Below are 27,885 nucleotides of genomic sequence, written 5' to 3'. Positions count from 1 at the left end.
CTAAAACTTAAAACGCTGGGTTAACAGACCCAGGAACATGACAGTAGGCACTATTTCTATAGGCTAATAGCTAACAAGCGCTATAGTGCACTGAGGTGTTTTACTTTCTGCTCAGATTTAGTCAAACGCTTCAAAACCACTTTACAATACAGGTGTAATATTGCAATGGATCCAGGCGGGAAAAATAGTTCTTTAATGGCAGTCACCTGACTACCAGCTGAATATGGTTTTCATTTACTGTAGGTGAAAAACAGGAAGCAACTGAAGTAAATATAAAACTTCACAAGGTCTGAAACTCAGCATTCGGTGATGTACACGGGTTCCATGTATCCGTGTATCCATGGTTTAATCCTGATATTTAAAATGGCATTAGGTTACGCGGCAACTTACACATCAAAAATTAAGATAACGGTAAAGTTTCTGTTGGGTTAGACAGGAGTAGTTAGGTTAATTATCCAGGTAACGAATGCTGTTGGTAACATGATCAGTTTGATCAGTGTCAGTAACATCACTCTGTGACACCCATAATGTGTCAACTGGGAACTTGCCAAACATTGTTACATTTATAGTTACAAATTACAAATTGCAAAATAGAAACGCACAGCTTATTGTCAACATAAAAGATCGTGCTTCACTTGCCTTTTCTGTCGCCAGTCGTGTTTACTGCCAGACCGTTTCTGTGCTCTCTAGTCATACGAGAGAATTTCCTCGGAGTTCGCCAATCAGTATCTTGTTAGGCTGTGACACTTGGCCTGATGTGGCAGCTTCATTAACCAGCAGAGTAAGCTTGCTGATAGACTCCCTGGACTGTAGACTCTAGATGCAGGAACGGATGTGGTGCTGGAGTATGGGAGGTACCGCCATGATGTACTTGTTGGACTGATAAGCCCTCATGCCCTATCAGTCTTGTAGGGTCTCCTCAGCGGTAGGTTGTATCCTGTTGGGTTTCCGGCATATTCTCTGGCGTCCAAATCACTTTTTTGCATCCCTGCTGAATACATTTATTATAATGTTTGTTTAAAGTTCACATATAGCACAAAGACTCAAGTGCTAATAGATAATATATGCAGAGGATATAAATCATAAAAAGCTGTCATGTTCTGAATAGAAAATGATTTGTTTAGTTAATCGGTTTTATCATCATGTTTCCATGCGTTGCTCAGCTGCTCTATAGCTTTGCCACTATTGACCCAGGTCTCCGCTGATTATTTCTGCTCTACTGAAAGCCAGGCTAAGGACCCAGTGGCAGAGGCTTCAATCTGCACCTCATTACTTCCCCAAAAGGCCTGGGCTTAGTGCAGGGTAATAGACAGAGGCCCAGTCGCCCTCATTTGTCATGGGCTCCTGGGTTTGATGCAAAGCCCCCCTTGAGCACTTGTTGCTGAGCTCTAATCCTGCAGTAGACACCAACCACGCTTCTCTGCTTAGCCATCCCCGCTCTCTACCGTCATGGCTCATGATTTCACTTTCATTTGATGTTTTAATGAAATCCCGGAGACTCAGGTGAATGGCAGGCCCATTGTTGGCAAATTATTCTATCAAATGCAAGTGGATGGGAAACGTGACTGGAGTTATTTGTCTAGTAAATATGAGCCACCGAGGGTGTACAATGCTTGTTTTGTTTCCATGTGAATACACAATAGAAGACATTTGGAGTTAAATGACATAGGTTGACTTAAAAAAGATGGTTTGCATGTTTTGAATAACTGTTATGTCTATTCACTCGGCTTATATGACAACTAATAGTAATGTTACATCTACTATAGCAGAATTTATATGTGAAATAAGTAGCTTTTAATGCTGGCAAGTAGATCACAAAGCAAGCCTTTGTACAAAGCTTTTTAATTATTCCAGTGTAGACCAGTATATTACTTTGTAGTAGGGATGCACCGATACCGATACTGGTATCGGGTATCGGGGCCGATACTGTAAAATGTGTGTGTACTCATACTCGTAAAAGTTAACCGATGCCATGAACCGATACCAACTTATTTCATTAGTCAGAGGGTGGCTTGTCATTTCTGTTGTAGTATTTTAGATTGGCCACTAGGGGGACATCCCGCGCTAAACAGACACAGGGTTAGGCGAGTGAGACTGGCAGCTCCAGATAAAAAAGAGAAACTGGAGGCTGCTGTAGCTAGGCTAAACAAAATGTCAGCAGTGTGGAACAGCCAACTTTAACTCAGGTTTTGGAAAAGCGATGAAAAATGTCAAGAGAAAATCCACGGGCAGTTAAAATAACAGAGGCTCTGACTCATTTTATCGCTCTGGATGACCAGCCAATGCCAGTCGTGGAAAACATAGGATTGAACCGTCTTCTCAGCATACTCGAGCTGTGATATGAAATTGGACACTCTGCAATAATTTAAAAGTTTATTTTATTCTCAAACCTAATTTGTATTTATTTTATTCCAAACAGAAGTGTTTATTTATTATTCTGAAAGCTCGAGACAGTGCCAATAGTTCAGTGATATTTTGTTAAATTACAATGTGGAGACTGCAATAATTAAACAGTGCTTATTTTTCACTTGAAATTTTTTTGTGGTCATTTTTATTACGATTTTATTTTTTATCGGCAGAGAATAAAATAAAATCTGTCTTCCAATTAATTGCATTTGTGTGTGTGTGTGGTAGAAGTATCGTTTTTGTACTCAGTATTGGCAAGTACTCAGATCCAAGTATCGGTATCGTATCGGTTTGAAAAAATTGGTATCATTGCATCCCTACTTTGTAGTATTAATTGCTACAAAAAGGCCTGAGTATCCTTGCAGAGTATGCAGGTTTAAAGTCACTGCAAAATGTAAATCATTCCAAAGTTTGAGTACTTACTGTCCCCGAGTAATGTTATTACTTTCTTGCTGTTGCTGTCCAAGGAATATATTGTTGTACAACTGTTTGCTACTGGGTCTCTATTGATTTATAACTTGTGGCTAGCTTTCCTCTCCCCTGACAAAACCCACGGACCGCTGCCTCTGCATGACTGTGGGACATCTCTGTGGCAGCATGCTTGTACGTATGACCCCAACAATCATTTGCCAAACTTATTGACTGGATTTGCTTTCTTCAGAGCAATTACTTGTTCATTATGCAAATAAAGTGCACTAATTGCTTCACATTTGCTAATTGATCATAAGATTCGTTATATGTTTGACATTACAGTTGACTCTTTCAAGAAGATTTTGCCTCCAACAGTTTAAGCGGTGCATTTTGTGAATAAATTAATGACAGCAAATAACACAGTGGGCCATTTCCCTGGCATGTCACTGCGCACTCAGCTCTGCAAATTCGAGACACAATAGAAAAGTCGGAGGAGAAAGAGATCGCTAATTAAAATGAATCTGTGACAGTCAGAAACACTAACAGTTACAAACGGCAATCTGATGGTAGTCAACAGGGGATTCTCCATTAATTGGCAAAATGAGGCTCATCAATCACACAGAGGGGGAGTGCTGCACAGACAGTATCCTGTCAGAGTCACCCACTGTGGGGGGAGCAGCATGACGTTTGTCTCAGGGACAGAGTCATGTAGAGAAGGAACAGTTTCTTCTCATCGCTCTCTCTCTCTCGCTTCTTTTTCTTTCTTTCTCACTCTCTCTCTCGCCCATCTCTCTTTCTCACCACATGTGGCTCTCAGTAGACATCTCACCAACTCATTCTGACAGGCTTTGTTTTTCCTTGTCGCATTTCAAATGGGGATTGGCTGGCATTCACTGCCAGTCAAGGCCGAGACAGAATTGTCAAAACACCGTGTTGAATTCCAGCTTTTGGAGGATATTCTTTGCTGATGACATGTGCTGAGAAGCTTGTAACTCCATGCTACCTCGTCACATTCAGGCACTCACAAAAATGCAGGTACTGCTGATTTTCTATACAAAAGACCTTGATCGTGTTGCTGTATTAAAACTTTTTAACCAGTACTGACAGCTATGTCTGAAGACTTAATGGGCATGTATGACTTCCTGCCTACAATGTAAGTGTTCACAAAGCACAGGGTTAATCTTTAAAATCTGCATGACCTTAAAATGACAGTAAAATCTTTGTTCGGTACGATCGGTAAGCACTGATGCTCCTATGATTGAGTAAGCCAAACAAATGCCGGGAACATAGTAATGTGCCTCTGCAGGCCAATAAATGTGCCCAGGCAGTGACTGGCTGTTTTGTCAATTGAACCAGTCAGTGTGCTGCATCTCTTCTTTGTCACTCACTTAGCTTAAGGTGCTTGAATGCAAAGTGTGACTTGAAATAGTTCTGTGAGTCTATTTTTTTAACTTAATATATCTGGTATAGGACTGTTCGATATAACGATATATATCGGATGACGATATAAAAACATTATCGTTTCATTTTACGCTGTCGTTTGTTTCGTGGTGTCGCAAAATAAACTGTTTACGGCAATATTTTTTCATGGTTTTGATGTCACTGTAGTTATTATTAATTTCTTAAAGTTCTCTCTTTGTCTTATATTTAATATAACCACACTACCGACGGACAAGCGCCTGTTTTTATGTGTTGTCGTTAGCAACAACGACGGTAACACCATTGCGTGTCCGCTTGTTTATGTTCCACATAAACCTTTCACAATAAAGCTCAAGATCCTGTTGAGACTTTTCAAAATAAACTGAATCACGTGACAGAGCAGATTATTTACGGATGAGAAGTAAAAAAGAGCCGCCAGGTGCTAAAAAATAAACCTTAGACTCAAACGTTAGAACAGGCTTTTCCCCGCAGCACGCCGTGTAATAAATACTCACAAAGAAAACGGCGCCGTTACAACTTATGTCTAAAAATGTAACGTTTCATGCATCGGTTAAAACACTCGACTCCAGCTACATGACGCACAGCTGGAAACACTTCACGCAGGTCGAGAATTTACAGAAAATGTTACATTTTTGTGATTTATATCGTTATCGGACGATAGATGTTTTATATCGGGATATGAGATTTTGGTCATATCGCACAGCCCTAATCTGGTAAAGATTGCCATAAATGACTTGGCTCATAGACCATACTCCTATCTGAGATGCGCAGGTAACTGTATATTGATACCATGATTACTTATTTGCGCTGAATCAAATCAAATCAACAATATGTGAGAAATGTTACTCAAATGGAGTATAAACAACTGCATCTACAGCTTTAATCAACAGGTCTAATATACTTCTTGTCCAAGCAACAGTCTGTGCTTAACTGTGTTATTTATTCATTTATTTTTTATTAACAATAAACTACCAGTTAATTGGTAGGTGTGTCTCATCACTGCATAAGATGATAGGTTGAGATAAGTTGTCCCCTAAAAGTCCTTCTGGTTGGGCTGATGATTAATATCAGTTTCCTGTGAAGTGGGACCTTTTGTCAGTCATCAGTATTTTTTCATTGGATGATGCGATATCATTTTAGGAGATAAAATCCTTGAACCCACTGGGATTAACTCCAATAGCAATGATATTAAAATAATAATGGACATGTTGCAAAAATGTTTTGAATGGCTTCCATCTTCTTTTCTATTTTCTGTCTTTTTCTCACTATCCCACTCACAGTGTATTCTTTTAGCCTCTTAAGCCATGCAATTTAACAGCATCGGGACTGTGTGAGATGCATCTAGTACCTTGACCTTGAAATGACTTTTTGTGTTGACGATTTATGCCTGATCCCTGGACTTTTCCTTTGATGTGTTGCAGCTTTCTTTCATAACTTAAAAACACTGGTTAGGAACTGTAGCGACAAAATATAACTTTCTTTCAACAGCAACTTTCAAGGACCGTCACGCAGGTCGGAAAAATATGAAAAAATGTCCTCGAATTTTTGCAGATTCTTTTTTTTTTTAGAGCTTACAAAATTAGTCAAATACAAATAGGAGGTATTGAATTTTTATTCAAAATTTTGCAGACTGGAACACTTTAAAATGTACTTTTTGCTGTTGTTGTTATATCCCAGGAGCTGTTGTGTCATTGGTTTGTGACAGTACTAGAGGTGGGAATCACCATACATCCCACGATACGATATTATCACAATACTTAACGCACGATACGATATTATTGCAATTTTTAAAAATATTTTGCGATATTCAGATTCTGTACATAAAGGTAAACTTTATCAATATTCATTTTATCTAATATCAAAGTCTCACACTCAGTCTTTCTCTCATTTCAGTTTTATTGTTGACAAACTGAACGTTTGTATTACAGTCTAGTCCAACTTAACTGAATCAACCATCTGGTACAATTATAGCTATTCTGAACTATGCAGTTTATGAAAACTATGCAGCCCCTTCAGCAACTGAAGAATTTGAAAGTAAATTAAAACAAAATAGAATTTTACATTAAATAAAAAAGTTTTAAACTTAATTAAAATAAAACATGTCTTAAATTAAAATAAGTAAACTGTCATGTTTATTGCTGCCATAAAAAAGTTAAACACATTTGGACAGTGAAGGAATGTCAGGATTCTTGCTCAGAAAAAGGATCAACATGCTCTGAAGTCAGAGCACAAAAACCTTTTTGTAACAAAGTATCGATTTCTGCTGTCCCTGTATCGATACATTATTAGCAAACAAAATATCACGATGCTACACAGTATCCATTTTGCCCCCACCCCTAGACAGTACCTGGCAAGAAATAGATACAAATGTTTTACAGGGTTTTTAAATAACACTTTGATCAACAAAACGTAAGCTTTTCATAATGCGTTTTGTGTCTTTTGCTTATCCCAAAAGTAAAATTCAAACACGCATTTTCCTTTTTTTTTATGTTTCATCGTGTATGTTCCAATCATTTTCTTTGTACACTTCATTTGGGCACTTTTATATATCCAATATTTGGATTGAAAGTTTTGTAAGACAAGATAGATAGCAAGCAAGGTTAACTGAAAGGACACATTCATTAGTGTTTTTTAACAGCAAGGTGGTGACAAAGTGTTGTTCCACCGTAACGCTTTGTCGCAACTTTTACCAACACACCCAAAAACCTTTTTTTGTAAAAGTCCAATCGAACAGCATTTTCATCTGTAGGGAGCACATTATCTATAATTGTGATGGAAAACTGGTCGGAAAGGTTTCCATATTGTTTCTAGAGGCAAGTTGAAACCCGATGTAGCAAACTAAAGAATTATTTCAGCAATTTGAATGACTGACTGCAGTTTCCATGCGCTCTACACTCTTGAGGCACATTTGTGATGGATAGTACAGCAGAGGTTATGATGCCTCAAGCTTGTTTGATGCAGCGGTCATATTCTTCAACTTCTGTGAACAAGGTCATGGTGCTCCTTTTGCAATAAAAATCTACTTTCATGTACTCCATTGCTCTGTTCCTACACTTTGCATGAGGAAATCTAATTTTTTAGAATGTAATTTATAAATGTTTAATAAGCCTTTGTTCCAGGTGATAAACAGTAAATACATATTAATTGATGTGATGGTTATAAAGAGGACTGTAGCAACTATTTTTGTCATAAATGTTATTGTATTATTACTGCTAATATAATTATATTTAGGATTGTTGCTGGATTTTCACAAAAAAGTATTGACAACACAATACTACTATGCTATAGCGGTTTGTGTGCCACCCACGGTTTTAGCCTTTTTAACAACATTCATTTCAACAAATTAGTCTACAGTATAATTTTGCATTATATTAAATATTGCACTAAATTTTCATCATATACTGGATGTTAGTTGGTCCACAGCAGGGTTCTTCTTTTATCCAACTTCCCAAAATCCAAGGAACAAATCTAAATTAAATTTATTAAATGTAATTAACTGTATTGTACTTTAGTTTTTTCACACATAACGGTGACCCTTTTTAAGGCATAAAAATAATGTTAAGCATGGAATTATAATTTTTATTAAACAGTTACTATGGTTTGAATTGCCATGGGTAGGAATGAAGCATGTGTGCTTCAGATCATTCAGATAATCGTAGTTTAATCCTCACAGTAATTATTTTTGTGTTACATGACCTGTTTGAATTTTGGTAACACTAAAATGATTTGAACTAACAAAGGTTACCAGGTGATTACAGGTCAGGTCTGTTGCACCAGCTGAAAATTAGGGCAGCAATGAAGTGTCTGCATTATTTTTAGCTTGTCTCGCAATAAAGGCCTCCAAAAACAAAAAAACATTTAACAGCTTTTCCATTTATTTTTCTACATTTTGAAAACTCATATATCAGAGATCTGTATAGGCTAATGTCTGGAAAGATTTTGGGATAAAGGACAGCATATGAATTCCACTCTTTTATTAAATCTCTAACCCCATCCATAAAGCCAGATTTATAAAGTGCTATCCTAACTGACAAGACGAGGCGGCAGTCCCAACATATACAGGGCTATAATATCTTTTGCAGAGTCGCAGAGTCACAGAGTCGCGATCTTAATGCCATGAAGTCATTCTGAGGAAGAGCAGAGGCAACTGAGACGGTCCAAATGTACAGGAGAACATTGGCAAGCCTCCCAAAAGCACTGGAACAACATACCTTTTAAGCACCTTGAAAAACTAGGAAAGTGTGTGTAGGAGAGTGCTATATTGATTTAAAGTATTGATTTTATTTGGCTGCATAAAACTTTACGGTAGTATGTGTGAGTGTGAATATGCATGTCTATTTAAGGGTTTATCAGTAATAGTTGTAGAGAGCCAGTAATGTCATTAGGCATCTTGTTATCACTGGTGAGAGAGAGACTGTAGGATGGGTTTTGCAGTGCTCTGTTACACAGAACTATCAGAGAATGGCAGTCGTGTGTGTGTGTGTGTGTGAAGGGTGGTGTTTAAGGCAAGCTTGAAATGTGTATACATGAGATAGCTGCGAGGCAGTGTGAAATGATAGCTGTGAATAAGACATTTTCCATTGAAGTGATTAAAATGATTGAGGACAGCAGCGAACTCATTCATCTCTGAGCAAGGTGATGAGGGACATTCTGTACGTGTGGGTATCTGGGAGAAAGTGCCTCTGCGCGTTCATGTATATGTGCAAGCGTTTGTGTGTTTTCGTGTCACAGATGTAGAACAACTTGTGAAATGGGACTGGCACGGAGGCGGCCCGAGAGATGTGGAGCGATGCCCACAGGAGGGCCATGTCTTTTCACTGTACATCTGAAAAGACAGCCAAATATTTATCATCACCCCACCGCAGCCTACACTGGGTGGTTTAATTTGACCTTCATCAAAACAAAGTAAACAGTTCCCCGTTTCTAGCCTCAGTGCCTGCTATTTTCTTGCTATTTCATTTCCATGTGTGTGTGTGTGTGTGTTTCTAAAACAGTAATCTTAAAAGAAGAGTAGCACTAGTTTAATGGAAGTTCCTTTAGATTTCCATGAATGTGATTAAATTTGAGTTTAATCAGTCTCTCCCCGCTTTAATTACTTGGACAGATGGGGCAGGATGTCTTGTGTTTGTGTGTTTGTGTGTGCGTGTGTCCCTGCCTTCTTATTATTGATGATTTTACACATTTTAACATTTTTATCAACTAGATCTTTTCTTATAGGAAAGGTTCAACTGCACCCTGCACTTTAAATCTAAGTAGAGCTGGCTACGGTGTTTTTGTTGGCTACATGTAACCACTCTTAAACACATAAGAGAATTTCCAACCCACTTAGCAATGGCAGCCTGGTGAAAGACTTGATTTGAGGTCTGTACATTCATGTTTCCCTTCATTCTCTCTCTCGTTGAGTCTCTGCTTCTTCCATCAACGGTTCTAATCTCCTGAACGGCATCCACACTCACTGTTCATCCCCTGCTTTTAGGATTGGTTTCACACAGTGATCCCCTCGCTGACCAGACAGACGACTCCACAATTAACCTCCAAGGCTGACCTGAAATATCTCAAACCTTCTCCCCTCAGCATCCTTATTGGCCTATAATAGATTTCTAACAGGTGGAAAAAGGAGGATTGAATTTCACCCATCTAACCCCTAGGCTGTGTGCAGAAACACTGTTCAGTTTGTTGTCTTTCCCCCTTCTTGCTAAATACGACAGTTGGGACTGGGGACACATAGTAGCAGTGTGTTAGGAATGCCTTTAAACTTTGTGGCATTCTTTGTGTAATTATTGCTAAATGTGTCTCCATTTCCAGGCTTTTCCTTCCGGTTATTGTGCTAATACCGTTAAAGCGCTCTAATAGAGCTGGTTAGGCTAAAACTGCATTCCCATGAAGAAGATTAGTTCCTGTGTTATTTACTGTCACTTTGGCCATTATTCCATGGCATACAGCTGATGTAGCATCTGTTCCCTACCTTTTTGGTTCATCATCCGACACAGTGCAATGAATATGCCCCGCTGTGATGTAGACACAGGTTGCAAATCCGCTGAATCCCAGCTCTTTAGTCTTTTGACTGAAGCTCAGTGGCACGCTTTGTGATCTTTCAGCGCACTACTTTGGCACTCTGTGCTGGGCTTCTATTGTTGTGTTTTAAATGCACAATTATAAGAGTTTAAATCAAACTGTAGCATGTGACTGCATGCGTAGATGGTCATTCTGTTGGTAGCAGAGGGTGAGAGCATGTGCAGATCAGAATGTAACCAGTAAGGTAATGATTCATAAGACAGCCAGTAGGACTTATCCACTAATAGATCTCTAGGGAGATAACCTAATCCCCCAACAATATCTCCTTATCATATTACAAGTGAACTCTGTACCGAATGGGCTTTTCTATCCACAAATGAATACTAAGCCTTATACTTACCTTTAAGCTTATTAGATTTGATCTGAAACAGAACAGTATCAAGTATTCTCCCTGATGCCAGACTGATCAGAGATAATAATCCTTTCTGAGATTAGTTTTAATTTCACAGTCTACTGATTGCTGTGATTTTATATGAAATAAAGTTGTGTTTTTTTCACATACGTACTATTAAAAAACAAAACATTAATTATGTAACTCGAATGGAGTCCATTAATGTGAGGAAGCGATTCAGTGCTGGAGATTTGCTACATACTGTAGGACAGTAGATACGATGTGTAATCTGTTCATTGAGCGCTTTTGTCGTCTTCAGAGATCACAAGAGCGAGCGCGTTGGCTCACTGGCAAATGAAAGTCAGACTTGAGATTTGTAGTAATGCCCATCTTTAACTTTTTGTCTGCTTTCACAGAGATGACATGATTTGCACAAGATTTGTCCCTCCTCTTACTTGTCAGTTACTCTTCCTGTCTCCCTCACCATCGTTTGCTTGCCTCTCCTTTTGCCTCTCTATCCATTCTACTCAGATTGACCGAGCATTTAAGAGGGTTTCTAACTCTTTTCATGATTCTGAGCGATTGTATAAATGAGAAGATGAGCTGAGCAGAGAAGACTTTCTGAACACAGCCCAAAATGACTCCCAGGGCATATAGTGGATTTTTGGACCCTTCCAAAAAAGAAAAAGATGCCATGAGTCAATTCTTTGTAAATGAACAATGTTATACTCTCTCATTCTTGTTGCAAATAGAAGGAAAAACCAAATTTCAGGCTAATTCTACAACCCCACGCCTTTGTTATCTTTTTTTTTTGCCATCATTTCGTAAATGTGAATACAAACAATTAATGTTATACCTCAGAACTAAAAAGGAATTAATTGCTCATTAAAACGGTTGCAGAGCTGCAGAATTACACTTGAATTGATTGTGTATGTGTATGCAGTATTTGCCCAGCATACTAGAACTTACAGTCTCCAAACGATCCTGCAGTACACATTAATGTTTTTGCAGTAATTGCATTGGAAGTACATTTATTTTTTACTGCTCACAGTTATTACATTTGAATGTTCTATCCTTGAGTTTTTCGTCCCTTTGTGTGAGTATTTGTAATGGCTTTAGATCCTTTTGTTCTTTTGATGTCAGTTTTTTCATCTAAACATCAGTTTCTCTACTTGGTGCCGTGTAAAGGGAGGTGGCTGTGCTTATCTGGAGTTTATTTACTTCAGTCTGGATGCGTTTCTCACTGGAGCACAGATAACTAGTCAATACAGGAAGGGTTACAACAAGGTTAATTCAGCACTTATTGAAATTTTACAGATGAATTATTGTTTTGTCCCACCGCCTGTTTATTTTTCTCCATAACAATGCCAATTTATAATTGAGTCACTTGATAGATTTCAGTGTTTTTGTCAAGAGATTTAGTTTAAAGACACTTCTTCTTCAGCTGAGAGTCAGAGAGTAGAAACACACACGCTGCAGTTTTTACTTGCAAGGCGGTCACAGAGCGCTCGCACCCAAGAGTGTGGCTCAAGGATTCGCACTCTGCCACTGCTTTGCTTCTTTGTTTATACACAAAAGTAATACAATAGTGATGCGTATGTATGTGCGTAGGGAGCGCAGATAAGAGTGTCCAGCTCTCCTCTTCCTGGTAGGAGTGAAACGGCTTGTTCAGCTCTTATATCGCTGTGGGAAGAAACTTACAAGTCTTGTAGTGAACAACTCAAGTTATGAGCGGCCGTACAAGCCAAAATTCATTCTGTCACTCTCACACATACATTCTTCTTTCACACACATATACTTTCACTCTCACGTAGTTTTATTTTAATTTTTATATTTAGATATTTTTATTCTCATGTTTACACATATTTAACACACACATTGCAATATTGTGCTCTCTTGTACATGTATTTTAATGTACATATTTACAAATTTTCACTCTGACATACATGCATTTTCATTTATGCATTCCTACATTTTGCTCTCATTTACATGCATTCAATATGCATTTAATCTCACAAATAATATATGTATGTAAGAAGAGAATGCATACATGTCTGAAGAAAATATATTTATGCAAGAGAATAATTTATGTGAATGAAAGAGTTTAATGGAAACGGAAGGCTGGGTGTCTGCACCGCTGTGATTGGCTGAGAAGCACGCGCGGGTCACTTTCAAGTGTCTGACAGCATGGAGGGGCAGAAGAAACTTGAGTTCTTCAGCGAGCTGTCTATGGCGTTATTTTTGTGCCGCTATTCTGAGCGCACGTAAAAAAATTTGAGCACAAGTAAAAAAAAGTTTGCAGCTGCAAGTGTTGCATTTTGAGGAGAAATTTACTTTGAGTGAACAAAATTTGTTGCTGCGTGCAAAAAATGTATTTCATTCAGTTTGCTATTATCCACACGCACAACAGCAGCCCCTCTCGCTCAGTTTTTGTATTTGCGCTCGCTCGCAATGTGTTGCTCGCGCTCTCAACATTTCTGCCCATGCGCGCTCAACTCTTTGTGTACACCGTTATATTTGTGCCACAAAACCAGCCAATCACAGACTTGGATGCAAAAATATCTGATTGGCTGTTCTGGTCTCCAATCAGCTCGAAATGATGAAATGCAATATCCCAGAATCCATTTCGTCCAAAACTCAAACGAGGCAGTGGACGAACTTTCCCAGAGTTGAGCGCGCACGGGCAGAAATGTTGAGAGCGCGGGCAACACATTGCGAGCGAGCGCAAATACAAAAACTGAGCGAGAGGGGCTGCTGTTGTGCGTGTGGATAATAACAAACACTGAAATACATTTTTTGCACGCAGCAATGAATTTTGTTCACTCAAATTCAGCTTTTCTTCGCTCAAAGTAAATTTCTCCTCAAAATGCAACACTTACACCTGCAAACTTTTTTTTACTTGCGCTCAAATTTTTTTTTACGTGCGCTCAGAATAGCGGCACAAAAATAACGCCATAGACAGCTCGCTGAAGAACTCGAGTTTCTTCTCCCCCCTCCACGCTGTCAGACACTTGAAAGTGACCCGCGCGTGCTTCTCAGCCAATCACAGCGGTGCAGACACCCAGCCTTCCGTTTCCATTAAACTCTTTCATTCACATAAATTATTCTCTTGCATAAATATATTTTCTTCAGACATGTAAGCATTCTCTTCTTACATACATATACTATTTGTGAGATTAAATGCATATTGAATGCATGTAAATGAGAGCAAAATGTAGGAATGCATAAATGAAAATGCATGTATGTCAGAGTGAAAATTTGTAAATATGTACATTAAAATACATGTACAAGAGAGCACAATATTGCAATGTGTGTGTAAAATATGTGTAAACATGAGAATAAAAATATCTAAATATAAAAATTAAAATAAAACTATGCGAGAGTGAAAATATATGTGTGTGAAAGAAGAATGTATGTGTGTGAGAGTGAAAGAATGAATTTTGGCTTGTACGGCGCCTCATACTAAGTCATGAAAAGGTCAAAAATTATTTTTATTACTACATTCATATCATACCATTTCAAAAAGAGCTTTAAAAAAAGTAATTTAATAAGCTGGGAATAACTTTTGTGCCCTGACGGCTACAATCCTGTTTCCAAAACAAACAAAGAAAAGAAAGTGTGAAACCCAGCAGTCAACATCCAGGGCTCATTTTATTTATTTATTTTTATTTTTTATTTTTTAATGTAACACAAAAATCCCCAAAAATCAGTTTCCTCTAATGGCCTGTGGAGGCTTGCTCAATATGGCCGATCACCGACTTTACAGTGATTGATTTCTTTAGAAGTCACGTGTTCAGATTTTAGTAAGGCAGAATTTAGGGCACCACTGCTTAGATTGACTACATTGACAGTTAGATTGACAGCCAGACATCTGTGACACAAAAAGCGAATTGTTGTCTGCTACCTCTCACTTTGCTAATCAGAGTCACTGATTTGGAGTTTTTCTCCGCGTTTGTGTTGTCGCTGCCTTTCGGAGCATTTTCAATGGTGCGATCTGACTGTGAGGGACCAAGCAGCCAAAGCAAAGAGGACACAGGCAAAAAATATCTTCAAAAAGGGTTTTCTTTATTTTAACCCTCAAAAAGTCCAAAATTAACAAAATTCAAAAACCATACTTAGCAGGCCCATAAAAGAGGTCAACTAAATATAACTCTACGAAAAGTAATTTCCAAAAACTTAAACAAAACAAAGTGAGACACAACTTAACTCACAAACTGACCTAATTACAAAGACACATGAGGGTCGCGTTTATAATGATTTGGCCAAACCATTTACACACAATAGGGGGGAAACAAAAACACACTAATATTAACTAAGCACAGGATAGCCTAACTAAACCTAAAACACCCCTGCTCCTGGTAAGCCCATGGTTGGTCCTGCTGAGCAGGCATTTTGTTCCCAGAGTCCTCAGCCACGCCTTTTGCCCAGACAGGAAACAGCCACCGCCCAAACCAGGTAACTCAAAGAAAGAGAAACATAATTAATATAACAAAACATTTTAGAAAAACCACACAATGTTACTATGTGCGCGCCTCATAATACCTGTGTTAGGTTTAACCAAATGATTAATGAATTATATTAATGAAGAAAACTACAAAGCAAACTAATAAAGTGAAAAATGGACTAATTTACCCCTGAGTAGCTGATGCCATCACACTGACAAAATTACAGTTTGTTGTGTGGTCCAAGAAGTTTTGTTTTTCTTTACTTCTGAAATACTTAGCCTCTCGAGGCGATTTTATCTCATTACTAATTATTTGTGAAAGATTCTGCCAGGTGTTCCTTAAGTATTTTTATTTAGTAACTTTTATTTATTTTTTCGTTCCATGTTTTTTTTTTATCATATTGTTTTAATATAAACAATAATGTATTGTTTGATTGTTTTGTATTTCTTTATCCCCTCTTGCTCGCCCACTCTCATCCCAATCAGGCCTCTAAGAAATACCAAGTCCAAAAATCTGAGATGCAGAAATGACTCTTTATAAAACAAACTCACAGTTGTATACTGTTTGTCTTTATGCAAACTGTGATGAAGCATCACGTGCAAATCTTTAGAGGTCACAAGCCAAAAACAGTAGATTAAAGTGAAATAGTATGGAGAGAGAAAGCGGGCGTGTTGTTATCACTTTGCCTTATCAATAAGCAGGAAATCCCTGTGTGCTGCTACCTGCAAAGTCTATCCAGCTGTATTGGATTACAATGCATAAACAGGTGCTGTGCTTCAATCCATGTTTATTTTCAGGGAGCACTCGCATTTCGTGTCTGTCTCGCTTGCACTGGTTTTTCATTTAGGCCATAGAATCTAGGTTTCCTTTGAAATGCACTTCTGGAATCGTGCCAGCGTCATCGTGTGCTGCTTAATTCTCTGTTTCACATTCTCAGATAATGACAGGATTTTGTATTGACTGTCAAAACTGTTCTTATTCCAGCTCTTGTTTCATTACATGGCGTCGGCGTGCGTTCAATAGGTCGCTACACAAGTTTGATTCACGATTGTTCCACACTGCTTGTTATTAGTGCAGCATCAAAGCTAGACTTGGTAAACACATTTGCATTTTAATGACTGATATAGATTGTTCTCTTGCTCAATGCCGCCATCAACCCACAACCCACCCCTGCCCACACTGATAAAAGGCGAGCAGCACCTAGTCTAGTTAAATCACCTGTTTTGTAACACAAGCACACACATTACTGTAAGTGACAATTAGAACACAGATGTAGCATGTAGGGATGGGTACCGGTGTCCGGTGCCATGATGGCACCGGTTCTGACATAAACGGTAGTAACCAGACCGAAAAGCAGCGCACATTTCGGTGCTTTATTTCGGTGCTTTTTTTTCCTGAGCTGTGATACACTTTAGATTCTAGCCAATCATTTTACGTTTCCGAGGATAGTAGGCGGGGCCAGGTACGTATGTTCTTTTAGAGCAGAGCTACAGATTAAAATGTCCAAGGCGAAGCGGTCAAAAGTCTTGCTGTACTTCACAGCAAAATATGCAAACTCAGCAGCCTGCAACAAGTGCTTTAAGCTGATACTGTGATACTGTCAAAGGAGGTAACACCTCAAATCTGATGAAACACCAGGCGACATAGCGGTTTTTTTTTAAGCCGAGAAATGCGCCGTATTTGATAGCTTGCTGCGAGACCTCACACCGAGCACATCTACTGCGTGTGTGGTGCCTGTTAACGGACCCGGAGCCCTGCTAGTGTAGCAGAAATGATGAGGATGATGATGCAGCAGCAGCCGTTCTTCTCTGCGTGAGTAGCTTAATGTTGTTCGTGTGTAATTTACGTTGAGTAGGCTAACCACGTTATTACATTAATGCATGTAAGGTGAACTAGCAAACATCATCATAGCTACATGCAGCTGTCTTCTTGTTTGATGGCAGATACTCCCTTCACCCTGGCCAAAAAGGCTAAAATGACCAAAGAAAAAGTGGAAAACAGTTAAACATGAGAGGTTTTTGGACAAAGTTTGTGTTTTTTCCATTGTTTAAGCTGCTTCCAGCCAAGAGTGATACCATATATGCCCCATAGCTGCAGAAAAGGCTAACATTGTTATCTTTTTACAAAAAAACAGCTGAACATGAGAGGTTTTTGGACCAATTTTGTGTTCTCCATTCTTTAAGCACCGGTTTGAGCACCGTTTAAGCACCGGCACCGTTTCAAAAGTACCGGTTTGGCACCGGTATCGGATAAAACCTAAACGATACCCATCCCTAGTAGCATGTGGGATAAACTGCATCATTCGAGGAATAGTGTTGTGGCTTGTCAACTCTTTAAGATTTTCAGAAGGTAATTAAAATAACAAAATACAAAATAACCGGGTTAATCTGCACACATTGAAGTGCCTCGGCTAATGTTAATAGACGGAGACTGAGCAGTTGAAAATATCTTGGAGCACAAATGGATGTCATCAGAGCAGCAATCAGCCTTTGACAAGTGAGCGTTTGAGGAGGCAGATCGTTTTTTGTGTCCCCAACTCACGTTTTCTTCCCCGCCACCTGCAGAGGATGATGCTACCCATTAAAGAGAATTTACCTCTGTGGGCATGTAATCTGATGCAAATTAGAGCAACAGACTGCCAAATGACTGCAGCGACAGTGCTATGGAGCAATTGTAGAAGGTAACACAGCAAACCTATATACCTGTAGTGCTGCTATGTGTTTTTGTTAAACTGTAATTTGACAAGCGCTTTATGGAAAAAGATGAACATATTGATCTTCTTGTCAATACACTAAAGCAATGACTGCATGATACATTTGCCAGTGAGTCGTTCGGGCTTTTTCCCAACAGTACAATCACAGTAAACTGTTTGCAATGTCCCTGTGCTGGTACACCATTAAATATGTGCTTGAAGAACAGTCTCTTTATTGATGTGCAACAAAAAAAGACACAATGTTGCTAATGCGTGTTTATAACATGCTTTCGTTCTTTCCCTGCTGCTTTCTTCCTTTTTGTTCAACTTGTGATAATACAAACTTCTTGCAGCATTTACTAGAGAGATAATTCATGTATCTCCACAGAGATAATGCGAGCAAATATTTTCTTCTGAGGTCCAGCCATGTTAGGATCCTGCTGGATGTGTATAGAGGCTCCAAAACCATTTGCTTTATCACACATTGGCAACCAATCAAGCCAGTGATTTTCACAGATAAGAAATATAATTGGTTCAAAAACAATGCAGGGGTTCTTGCTTCAAAAGTCTTTTTTTTAATATTACTGATAGTAACTGTTGTCATTTCACAATAGTAGACAGGCTTGAGGATGGGAGGAGTGCAGCTGGGGAGGCTCTAATTTATCTGTTTGTCTGTGTTTTCCTCCCCACACTAGAAGGGGAAGGAGGCTGTAACAGGGCCCGGCTCCACAGGGGACAGTTGTGTTTAGTGGTGGCATTGATTTTATAAAAGGTTGCGTAGTGGGGAGGCTAGGTAGGCCTGTCAACTTTAGCTCTCACCAAAGCACATCACACCGGCAGTCTAATTGTGCTCTTTCTTTAATCCCAAAACCTTAAAAAGGGTGCAGTATGCAAACACATGCCTACACATCCTTCCTGTGCAGCTATTACAGTATGTGTTTACTTGATTCTGCTGTCAGATAGGCGGTGCTCAGTTCCATTCGTTTACCTCTTCTCGTCACAACACCACTCAGCAAGTTTTTGCAATTCGACACGCACGCTGAAAATAAGTGAGTTAAAAAAGTGTCCAAGATTTCACCAAGACAGAGATGGATTGACAGATTTGCACACTTTGTTTGACAGCCTGTCCTATGAAAATATAACCCATTGCAACTTTTATTTTGAAAGCGGTTCAATAGTGGGAGGCCAGAAGAAGTAACGGGCTAAAGAGTGAAATATGAGAGGACCAAAGAGATTAAGACAGGAAGGGAAAGAAAATACTGGCAATGAAAGTACTTTTTTGTACAGGTTGGAGGACACACACATAGCCAGAGGCAGTTCATCAACTGCTTGTCAGTGCCCCCCCGCCCCCTTTCTTTTCCCTCTGTCTTCAGAGGGGAATCTTGTCAGGGTCAGGTGCAGAGATAACCTAACTTGTACACACAGCATCCACTACCACTCCCCTGAACTTCTAACTAAACTCCTGAACTTTTATTCGCCGCTCTCCGTTCTAGCTCAGCAACGTCGAAAATCTTCATAACTTGTTGAACATTCATAAAGATTTATGAGATCTACTCATACTTGTTATTAAAGCACAGTGACGTCTCGAGAATGCGCATGTCAATTTAATCGCGGTATTTATATTTACATGTATAACAGCTGCTGCACACATCCATTATTCCACACACAAATGCAATTTAAGTGCCAGTTTTCTGTCACTCGTTAGGCACTACATTGGCAAATTCGCCTGCCTTCTAGCGAGCATCTTACTGTATTCCCCCCTGTCAATTATTTTTCCTCCTCTCTCTGCATTGTGACACCCAGCAGCTTTTTGACTGGCGAGTCGCACAAAGCCGCTCCGTCTGCCCGCTGAGCCACATGACAAAAAAACTCTTGGGGAGATCATTTTATCTTACTCTTGATTGCCAGATAATTATCAGTTAATTATTTAGAGCCTTAAATTAATTTGCTAAAAATAGTCTCTGTGCTTCTGTGTTGCCAACGGAGACGGCTCCATTATTCCTTTCTCCCCTTCTTCTTCTCCAGCCCCACGTCTTTGACAGCTACTTGTGCCACTCATGTCTGACTCTAATCTAATAAAGGACGGGGTTGTCCTTTTGTATTTAAAGGAGCCTCATTTTTCAAATGCTTCAGCACTGACTCTTTGAATGTCTCATTGTTCTTTGAGTGCAATTTACAGCACGTCATCCACAGAGCACAATCACACAGTTATAGGACACATACTCATGTCGCCAAAGTTCTTACAAAACCTGAAGTTTAGATTTCAAAGCCACATGATGGTGAGCAACATAGCACAAACTTTACTTGTGCCGTACAATCTTCTTGAGTTGGTAATATCTCGTTTTCACTTACCCTTCTGCTCCTAGGACACTTCATTAGGTTGAAAATGCTCTGGACAAAGAAATGTCCGATAAGTACTCTTAAAATGGGATTCATTGGCTTAAAGAATCGAAACTTGTTTTATTTTTTCAAACGCACACGCACGCTCGCACACGCTTGTGCGCGCACACGCGCGTTCACACTCGTGCACACACCAAACCGGAGGCCAAACAGGATGACCTGCTGAATGGGTTTGTGCTGTGGTAATGATAAGGCTATTGAATGGAGCTGTACTCTTGTCACGCTCGCTGCTGGGCCGGTGGGCTGACTGAAGGAATCTAATCAATATACAGTCTCTCTCCCCCTCTCTCTCTCCCTCTGCCTCTTTTTCTTTTTGTACAAACAAATTAAAAACTTGGCCAGTTGTTAACTAGTTGTTCTCATAGAGACATTCTGGCTTTTGAAAGCCGTCATTATCATCAAATAAGAGATATTGCCTCTAGCACCCTTACCTTTGATAAAACAAAACGCTTGTTATATTACGGAAAAAAAATAAGGAAAACATTTAGCGTTCAATTTTTATTACATTTGAACTTTTTAACCCTTTAAAGCCGGTCAGAGCGGCACGCTCTGTTTTGCATAACTATTTTTAAATCCCGGTAGCTCTGCAACCACGTGAGCTAGCGCAATAATTTTTTTTGCATATGAAACCGGAGGAGTTGTACTTACATCTTATGCCATCAGCTTGTCCTCGGTCACAGTTTCCTTCCACATACAGCTTTGCAAAAACTGCATAAAAAGCGCTTGCAGCAACAAAAACATAATATTCCAGAAACACGCTTTGTCGATCCGATCAGCTGTTCATAACACTTCCTACATTGGAATAGACGTCAGCGCAAACTTTTGCATGTCCGCCATGACCTGCCCGAAACCGGAAGTGACGTAATTTTCGCGGAAATGTAGTTTTTTTTACCATCGGGGCCTCATGAGCCTATACTGGTGTTTTTAAAAGTTATCTTTGACTTTATGACTTTCTGTGTCGTTTCTGGGATGCTTAGGACTCATATTGCACTGCTGGAAATAGTTTATTTTGATGCATATGCTGCTTTTTCATGCAAATTTGCATTATAATATTTATTTTAGTTTTTCCTGCAGTGTATAAAAATTGGTGTATTTCAAAAATAAAACTATGAAGACACTCAAAATAAATTTCCTGTGGTGGGAAACTATTTTGTGCAACTTTTTTGTATTTACAGTTTTGAGGGATAAGCCTCTTAAATTTCTCTAACTAGAAATATATGTTAAAAAAACAAAAACGATTTTCAATTTTTTTGTAGTTTATTGCACTTTTTTGCAATTTATGTAATTACTATGCACTTAATGCAGACATATTATTAAAATTTAGGCTGTAATGGTTGTATTGATGTATAGCAACTTGAAATGCTCCCACAAATGGCTCTACAGCATGTAAAAATATAATATAAGCTCTGGCGGACTTGGTTCTATGGTAGGTCTTAAAGGGTTAATGAAAGCTGTGTGAAAGCTACACTGGTAGACCTTGTTAGATCTCGGTTTTCTCCCTTTTTCACTCACATTTCCAATTGATCTGAATAAATCAGTCTGTGCAGTCATTGTTTTGAATTGTACAGTACAAAAAATAATACACTGCACATCCAACAGATGACCCCTGCTCTCATCCGCCTATCCAAACAGACAGCACTTGAGTTTATCGTTGAGTTATTTACATTATATCAATATAATTTGCATAATATCAAGAGATTTAGCAACAGTTCTTGTTTGCTTCGTGGTGCTGCATAAAAGGTTGAAGCCGTCCAGCATGAAGGCAGGAGATCCCATTGACATTTAAAACACACTCCGGCAGTCTGGAAGCACACATCAAAGGCAGCTCGACATGAAGTCCATTTGCAAACCACACTGCCTGACTGGATTGCTTGTGTGTTTAGAAGGTATGCATTAAGTGGCCACCTAAGAGGTCCCACTTTCAACTTTCTGCATGGTGATTACATAAAGAAGATATAATCTGGAGAAGCTGTGAGCAAATCTAGGTCAAATTGCTCTTTTCAGCGCTGAAGCTATCGGTAGCTTGTAGATAAAATATAAAGCGAGCACCACAACAATCCCAACAATTTAAATCTTGGACCGATTGTAATAATTTGCTTTAAGCCAAGTTTAGAAACTAACAAGTAAAGCAGCTTGAAAACATGCTTTGCTAATTGAATATTAGCAAATGCTGCATGTTTTGGAGAGGCTGCAGCTGGCTGGTAAAGACAGATTCAGTTGTGCAGCGTGGCTGATATCCCTAATAATGACACAAAGTCAGTTGTCATGTTTGCGATGTTGACCTTTTGCCAATTAATTAGTTTTAATTTGTTTGCTATTCACTTACAAATGATAGTGTCTGTGTTTATATTTCGCACAGCTTCCTAACTTATATGAATAGCAGAGCGACAGCATGGTTACGACAGTGTTATCAGTTGGTGAAATGATAATTAGAAATTGATAAAGCGCATTAAAATGAAAAAGACAGAGCGAGATCCTGCTCAATAAACAAATATTACAGTCCAACAATTGTGATTCATCACTGTCACTGTCAGCTAGAACTACAAAGGCAGGTTATACACAAGAAAACAAGTCAATACCGTGTGCCCTACAGAAACAAGCATCTGTTTACTCCCACAGTAACAAAGCCAGACGCGTCTTTTAAATTGATCATAAAGCAAGAAAAGACGATTTTCCTGCCAAGTAGGTGAGGAACAGGGTTTGTTTGTAGTATGATGTACTAACTAGGACTAAGGTGAGCTAACTTTTGCGTCAATATCTGCTATAGTTTGCATTGTAGTTGATAAACCAATAATACATTTTGTTCCAAAGGTGCACAGTGAAAACATCTAAACGTGATTAAGCGTTAGAAAGAGAGTTCCTATAATTATGAGACCAAACAATCTCTCATTTCCTTCTACGTTCCACAGTCTTTTTATGCTGAAGGAACAATGTGATAGTTGGATTCACTGAAGAACAAATCAATAAATGTGCAACGCTGGGTATCATTAGCTTCCCAAATTACAAACTCCGTGCACCAGCATTCTGCACTTAAAATTGGTCGAGTTGCATTTTTTGTGGTTGTTGAACTATGTAATAATGTTTACAAGCTTTGTCTATTAAATGAAACGTAATCGCTGCATTGCACATACTTTCTTCTTCGAGGGGCCGTCTCACCAGTTATTGTAATGTTAGGAAGGGATTGATGTTTACCGATTAGATCAGGGGAAGCAAGAGACTTGACCTTTTAGAGTTTGACAAGTATAAACGTTGTAAACACAGTGGATTTGCATTGTCATGTTTCCGCTCTGTGAAAATTACACAGAGCGGCGGCGCAGGCCCCGGGCATCGATGTGGCATGAGATTATTTTGGATAAGGATGAAAGGATGACGACAACCAAAAATGGTTATCAAAGATAAAATTGTGTGTTTTGTGTAAGCGTGGGTGTGTGTTGTCTTCGGATTTACTCACCAGCACCACGATAGTGGACATCAAATTATTTTTGCCAAATTATTTTTTCCTGTGCTCTGACAGCTTTTTTAATAGCCTATCCATGATTCAACAGGTCATTCCCATGGACCTAATCCCCTCATTTCTAATTCATATAGTCTCTTTTCCTTTATCAGATGTAGTCATTACACCCACTAGTCTCCCCCTCATTGAGTTGTTATAACACCAGCTGGGTGCTGTACTGAAGAGCTTTGAATGCTTAAGTAGAAGCAACCTTCCTCTCTGCACGTATAAATATTTCAGACACAGACAGGCAGAATAAATTGACAGTAAAATTGACATTAAATCTGTCTTTTAATTTCCAGTGATAGAGGAGGCAGGGGCTGGAGGTGAGATGATGGAGAGGAGTGTGGAGAGAGTAAAGGTCACGACCCCAGTGTCAAAGTGGTAATATAATTCACTGAGCCTCTGTTGTGTGGAAAATACATTCATCACAAGTATTAAATATACACCACATGCCTCGTACTATGCAAATGATTCAGGCACTGTTGATGTGCGCTGCAGTCAGATAATTCCCAAATTCTTTCTGCGTCATAACAGCGACACCGAGCACACTGCCGGTGTCACAAACAGACAAGGAGTCACGCAATAGATCCCACAGAGACGACCTAAACCTACAGAAGAAATATGTTAGGATTGCTCTAATATTAGAAAATGTAATTGATAGCATTAATCACGACATTATTGGCACCTTTCAACATCCAAGAGAAATTGCAGAAAAAAGAAATACAATTTAGTGTGCAACGACAAAGATGGATAGGACAGGACTGCATTTCTCAGTGGCACGCTGTTGATTTTCATCCAAGGTGTTGTTTTGATTACCTTGGACAAAATCCAGCAGCTTTCGGTGAGCATTGTTTCACTAAGGCATTCAGTTTGGTACAGATTTAATTATTCCCACATTGTAAAATGAGCCTGTCTTGAATTCTTGCATTTTTAAGCACAACAAATAGGCTCACATTTCAGACAAATACGAGGTTTAAGGCACCTAAAACATTCATATTTTTAATACATATATTTAACTACTGATTACGTTTTGTCATGTTTTTAGCAATCTGTGTTCATTTATCAAGTGATTGTAGAAGGTATGTTTAGTTTTTGATTATTGTTGCTGAAATCGTTTTATTTTTATTTGCTTTTTATTGTTGCAAGAGGTCTTGGGATGGAAAAATTGTGTTACATATGATTGCAAATACAATTTCTCCTTTGCCTTCTACATAGATTGTTTACTTGCATGCAACCAATGTCTACTAAACCTGATTTGTCAATAGAACTTGATGAGAGGAATTCTCACTGTTTTCTTGCATTTCTTTTTAATGAAACCATTTTTTTGATGTTATTTGATAGAAAAAAAGAAGATTGTAATCTTACATTTACATTGATTAGTGAGTAAATAAGTTCTCCAACAAAATACATTGACATAAACTTAAAATTCTGGCTAGAGACCGATAGAGGTGGGAATCACCATACATCCCACGATACGATATTATCACAATACTTAACGCACGATACGATATTATTGCAATTTTTCAAAATATTTTGCGATATTCAGATTCTGTACATAAAGGTAAACTTTATCAATATTCATTTTCTCTAATATCAAAGTCTCACACTCAGTCTTTCTCTCATTTCAGTTTGATTGTTGACAAACTGAACGGTTTGTATTACAGTCTAGTCCAACTTAACTGAATCAACCATCTGGTACAATTATAGCTATTCTGAACTATGCAGTTTATGAAAACTATGCAGCCCCTTCAGCAACTGAAGAATTTGAAACAAAATATAATTTTACATTAAATAAAAAAGTTTTAAACTTAATTAAAATAAAACATGTCTTAAATTAAAATAAGTAAACTGTCATGTTTATTGCTGCCATAAAAAAGTTAAACACATTTGGACAGTGAAGGAATGTCAGGATTCTTGCTCAGAAAAAGGATCAACATGCTCTGAAGTCAGAGCACAAAAACCTTTTTGTAACAAAATATCGATTTCTGCTGTCCCTGTATCCATACATTATTAGCAAACAAAATATCACCATGCTACAAAGTATCCATTTTTCCCCCCACCCCTAGAGACCGACCACATGTATTACACCAAGGGTGGAGGACTAGAGAACGATGTGCTGTGGAGGAAAATTTTAAAGTAGTAGAGAGAGAAGGCCATCATAGCGCGGATTATGTACTTTAATTGGGAGAGCAAGAAAACAGACTTCAATTGTATAATACTGAGATCTAGTTGTGAGATTTTCCACACTGTATCCTTCAATATGAAGCCACGTGCCTCTTTTAAATTTTGGCAGCTTCCACCTGCTTGCCCTCCTAACCCCCCCACAGTATTAAGCATTTAAGTTTATCCCACTTCTTCAGTTTTTATATTCAGATGAGAGAAGTGATGCAAGCAGAAATGCAGATTTTTGAATGTCTACTCAGCAACAGTTACAAATAGTCTACTCATTCATTAATTTATTAAGGAACAACCTTCTCTCTCACTCTCTCTGTCTGCCCTGCCTCTGCTCTCAGTTCCTTCATCCCTTTCTCATCCCGTTCTCGCTCTCAACATGATGGGTTATGTCCAGTCAGTGGGCAGCCTTGGTGTAATTTGGCCCACAGGGGCTGTTGGCAGTAGGTGTGGGGATAAAGGGAGCAGGGATAGTGGGGTTTGGAGAAAAGCAGGCTTAGCGTGGGGCCTTGGATGGAAGGGCCAGCAAGCAAAAGCATTAAATAAACATTAATGGAACTAGGTTACAAGAGATTTATTAAGGAGGCTTTTTGGGGCCCCACTGTAGGGTATTATGCAGCACTTTAATAATTCTCTCATGCGCACAGGTAAACAAAGCAGGTAATTTATTGCCATCCTCATAGGTGGCCATTGTAAAACTGTCTTAACTTTGTTTTTGCCCACAAATTTATTTGTCTATTTCTTTGGGATTTATCATGACATTGAATTGAGTTTGGCTCCAAAAAGCCTTTTTAACATCTAGGGTAAGTCTGACTTGGATATGATTTTGATGTTACGTTATGGTGATGAAAACAAGCGGCCTTAATCACAGCTTACTGATGTTAAATGTGGCCTTTTTGGCATGCCGTGCACTGATTAAACACAGTAATGAGGACACTGTACTAGGACAAAGACAGCATTTTGAAATTGTACAAGGGCAGGTTGGGTTTTGGCAAAGAGAAAGAGGATTTAAAACCTACAGTAAAGCAATGCTTTGCACTGACACCACACTTTGTATCTTACATCGTGTAAACCAGCACTGTCAGATATGACACTGTCAGAAACTTGTGTTGCTATGTAAGCCAGGGGTTCGTGACCAGCTGCTATTTTGCTCCTTTTAGACTAAATATGTTTATCTTTCAAATATATCAGCTTCACTTAGTTTTTAGTGTTTAACCACATGAAATAAAGACAGTTCAAAACTGATAAGATGTACCACTACAGAGTGGCAATTTAACCCTTTAAAGCCGGTCAGAGCAGCACGCTCTGTTTTGCGTAACTATTTTTAAATCCCGGTAGCTCTGCAACCACGTGAGCTAGCGCAATAAATTTTTTTGCATATGAAACCGGAGGAGTTGTACTTACATCTTATGCCATCAGCTTGTCCTCGGTCACAGTTTCCTTCCACATATAGCTTTGCTAAAACTGCATAAAAAGCACTTGCAGCAACAAAAACATAATATTCCAGAAACACGCTTTGCTGATCCGATCAGCTGTTCATAACACTTCCTATGTTAGAATAGACGTCAGCACGAAATTTCGCATGTCCGCCATGACCTGCCCGAAACCGGAAGTGACGTCATTTTCGCGGAAATGTAGTTTTTTACCATCAGGGCCTCATGAGCCTATACTGGTGTTTTTAAAAGTTATGTTTGACTTTCTGACTTTCTGTGTGGTTTCTGGGATGCTTAGGACTCATATTGCACTGCTGGAAATAGTTTATTTTGATGCATATGCTGCTTTTTTGCAAATTTGCATTATAATATTTATTTTCTTTTTTCCTGCAGTATATAGAAATTGGTGTATTTCAAAAATAAAACTATGAAGACACTCAAAATAAATTTCCTATGGTGGGAAACTATTTTGTGCAACTTTTTTGTATTTACAGTTTTGAGGGATACGCCACTTAAATTTCTCTAACTAGAAATATATGTTAAAAAAACAAAAACAATTTTCAATTTTTTTGTAGTTTATTGCA

The 27,885-nt window shown here is 38.7% G+C and overlaps 1 protein-coding gene and 1 long non-coding RNA gene across 10 annotated transcripts in view; both read left to right on the top strand.

The window, feature by feature from the left end:
* LOC146524969 (uncharacterized) overlaps positions 1 to 27,144 on the top strand; it is a 34,681-nt gene extending 7,537 nt beyond the window's left edge. Inside the window, exon 2 of the long non-coding RNA XR_014868809.1 lies at positions 48 to 27,144. This is a non-coding gene — a long non-coding RNA (uncharacterized LOC146524969). The remainder of the gene's footprint in view (positions 1 to 47) is intronic.
* Positions 1 to 27,885, top strand: part of diaph2 (diaphanous-related formin 2) — a 421,028-nt gene that overhangs the window by 311,667 nt on the left and 81,476 nt on the right. The window lies entirely within an intron of this gene.

Source organism: Neolamprologus multifasciatus, chromosome 2, assembly GCF_963576455.1.
Source record: "Neolamprologus multifasciatus chromosome 2, fNeoMul1.2, whole genome shotgun sequence".
NCBI classification, from domain to species: domain Eukaryota; kingdom Metazoa; phylum Chordata; class Actinopteri; order Cichliformes; family Cichlidae; genus Neolamprologus; species Neolamprologus multifasciatus.
The sequence above is the reverse complement of the archived record's forward strand: the minus strand, read 5'-3'. Positions and strand labels throughout refer to the sequence as shown.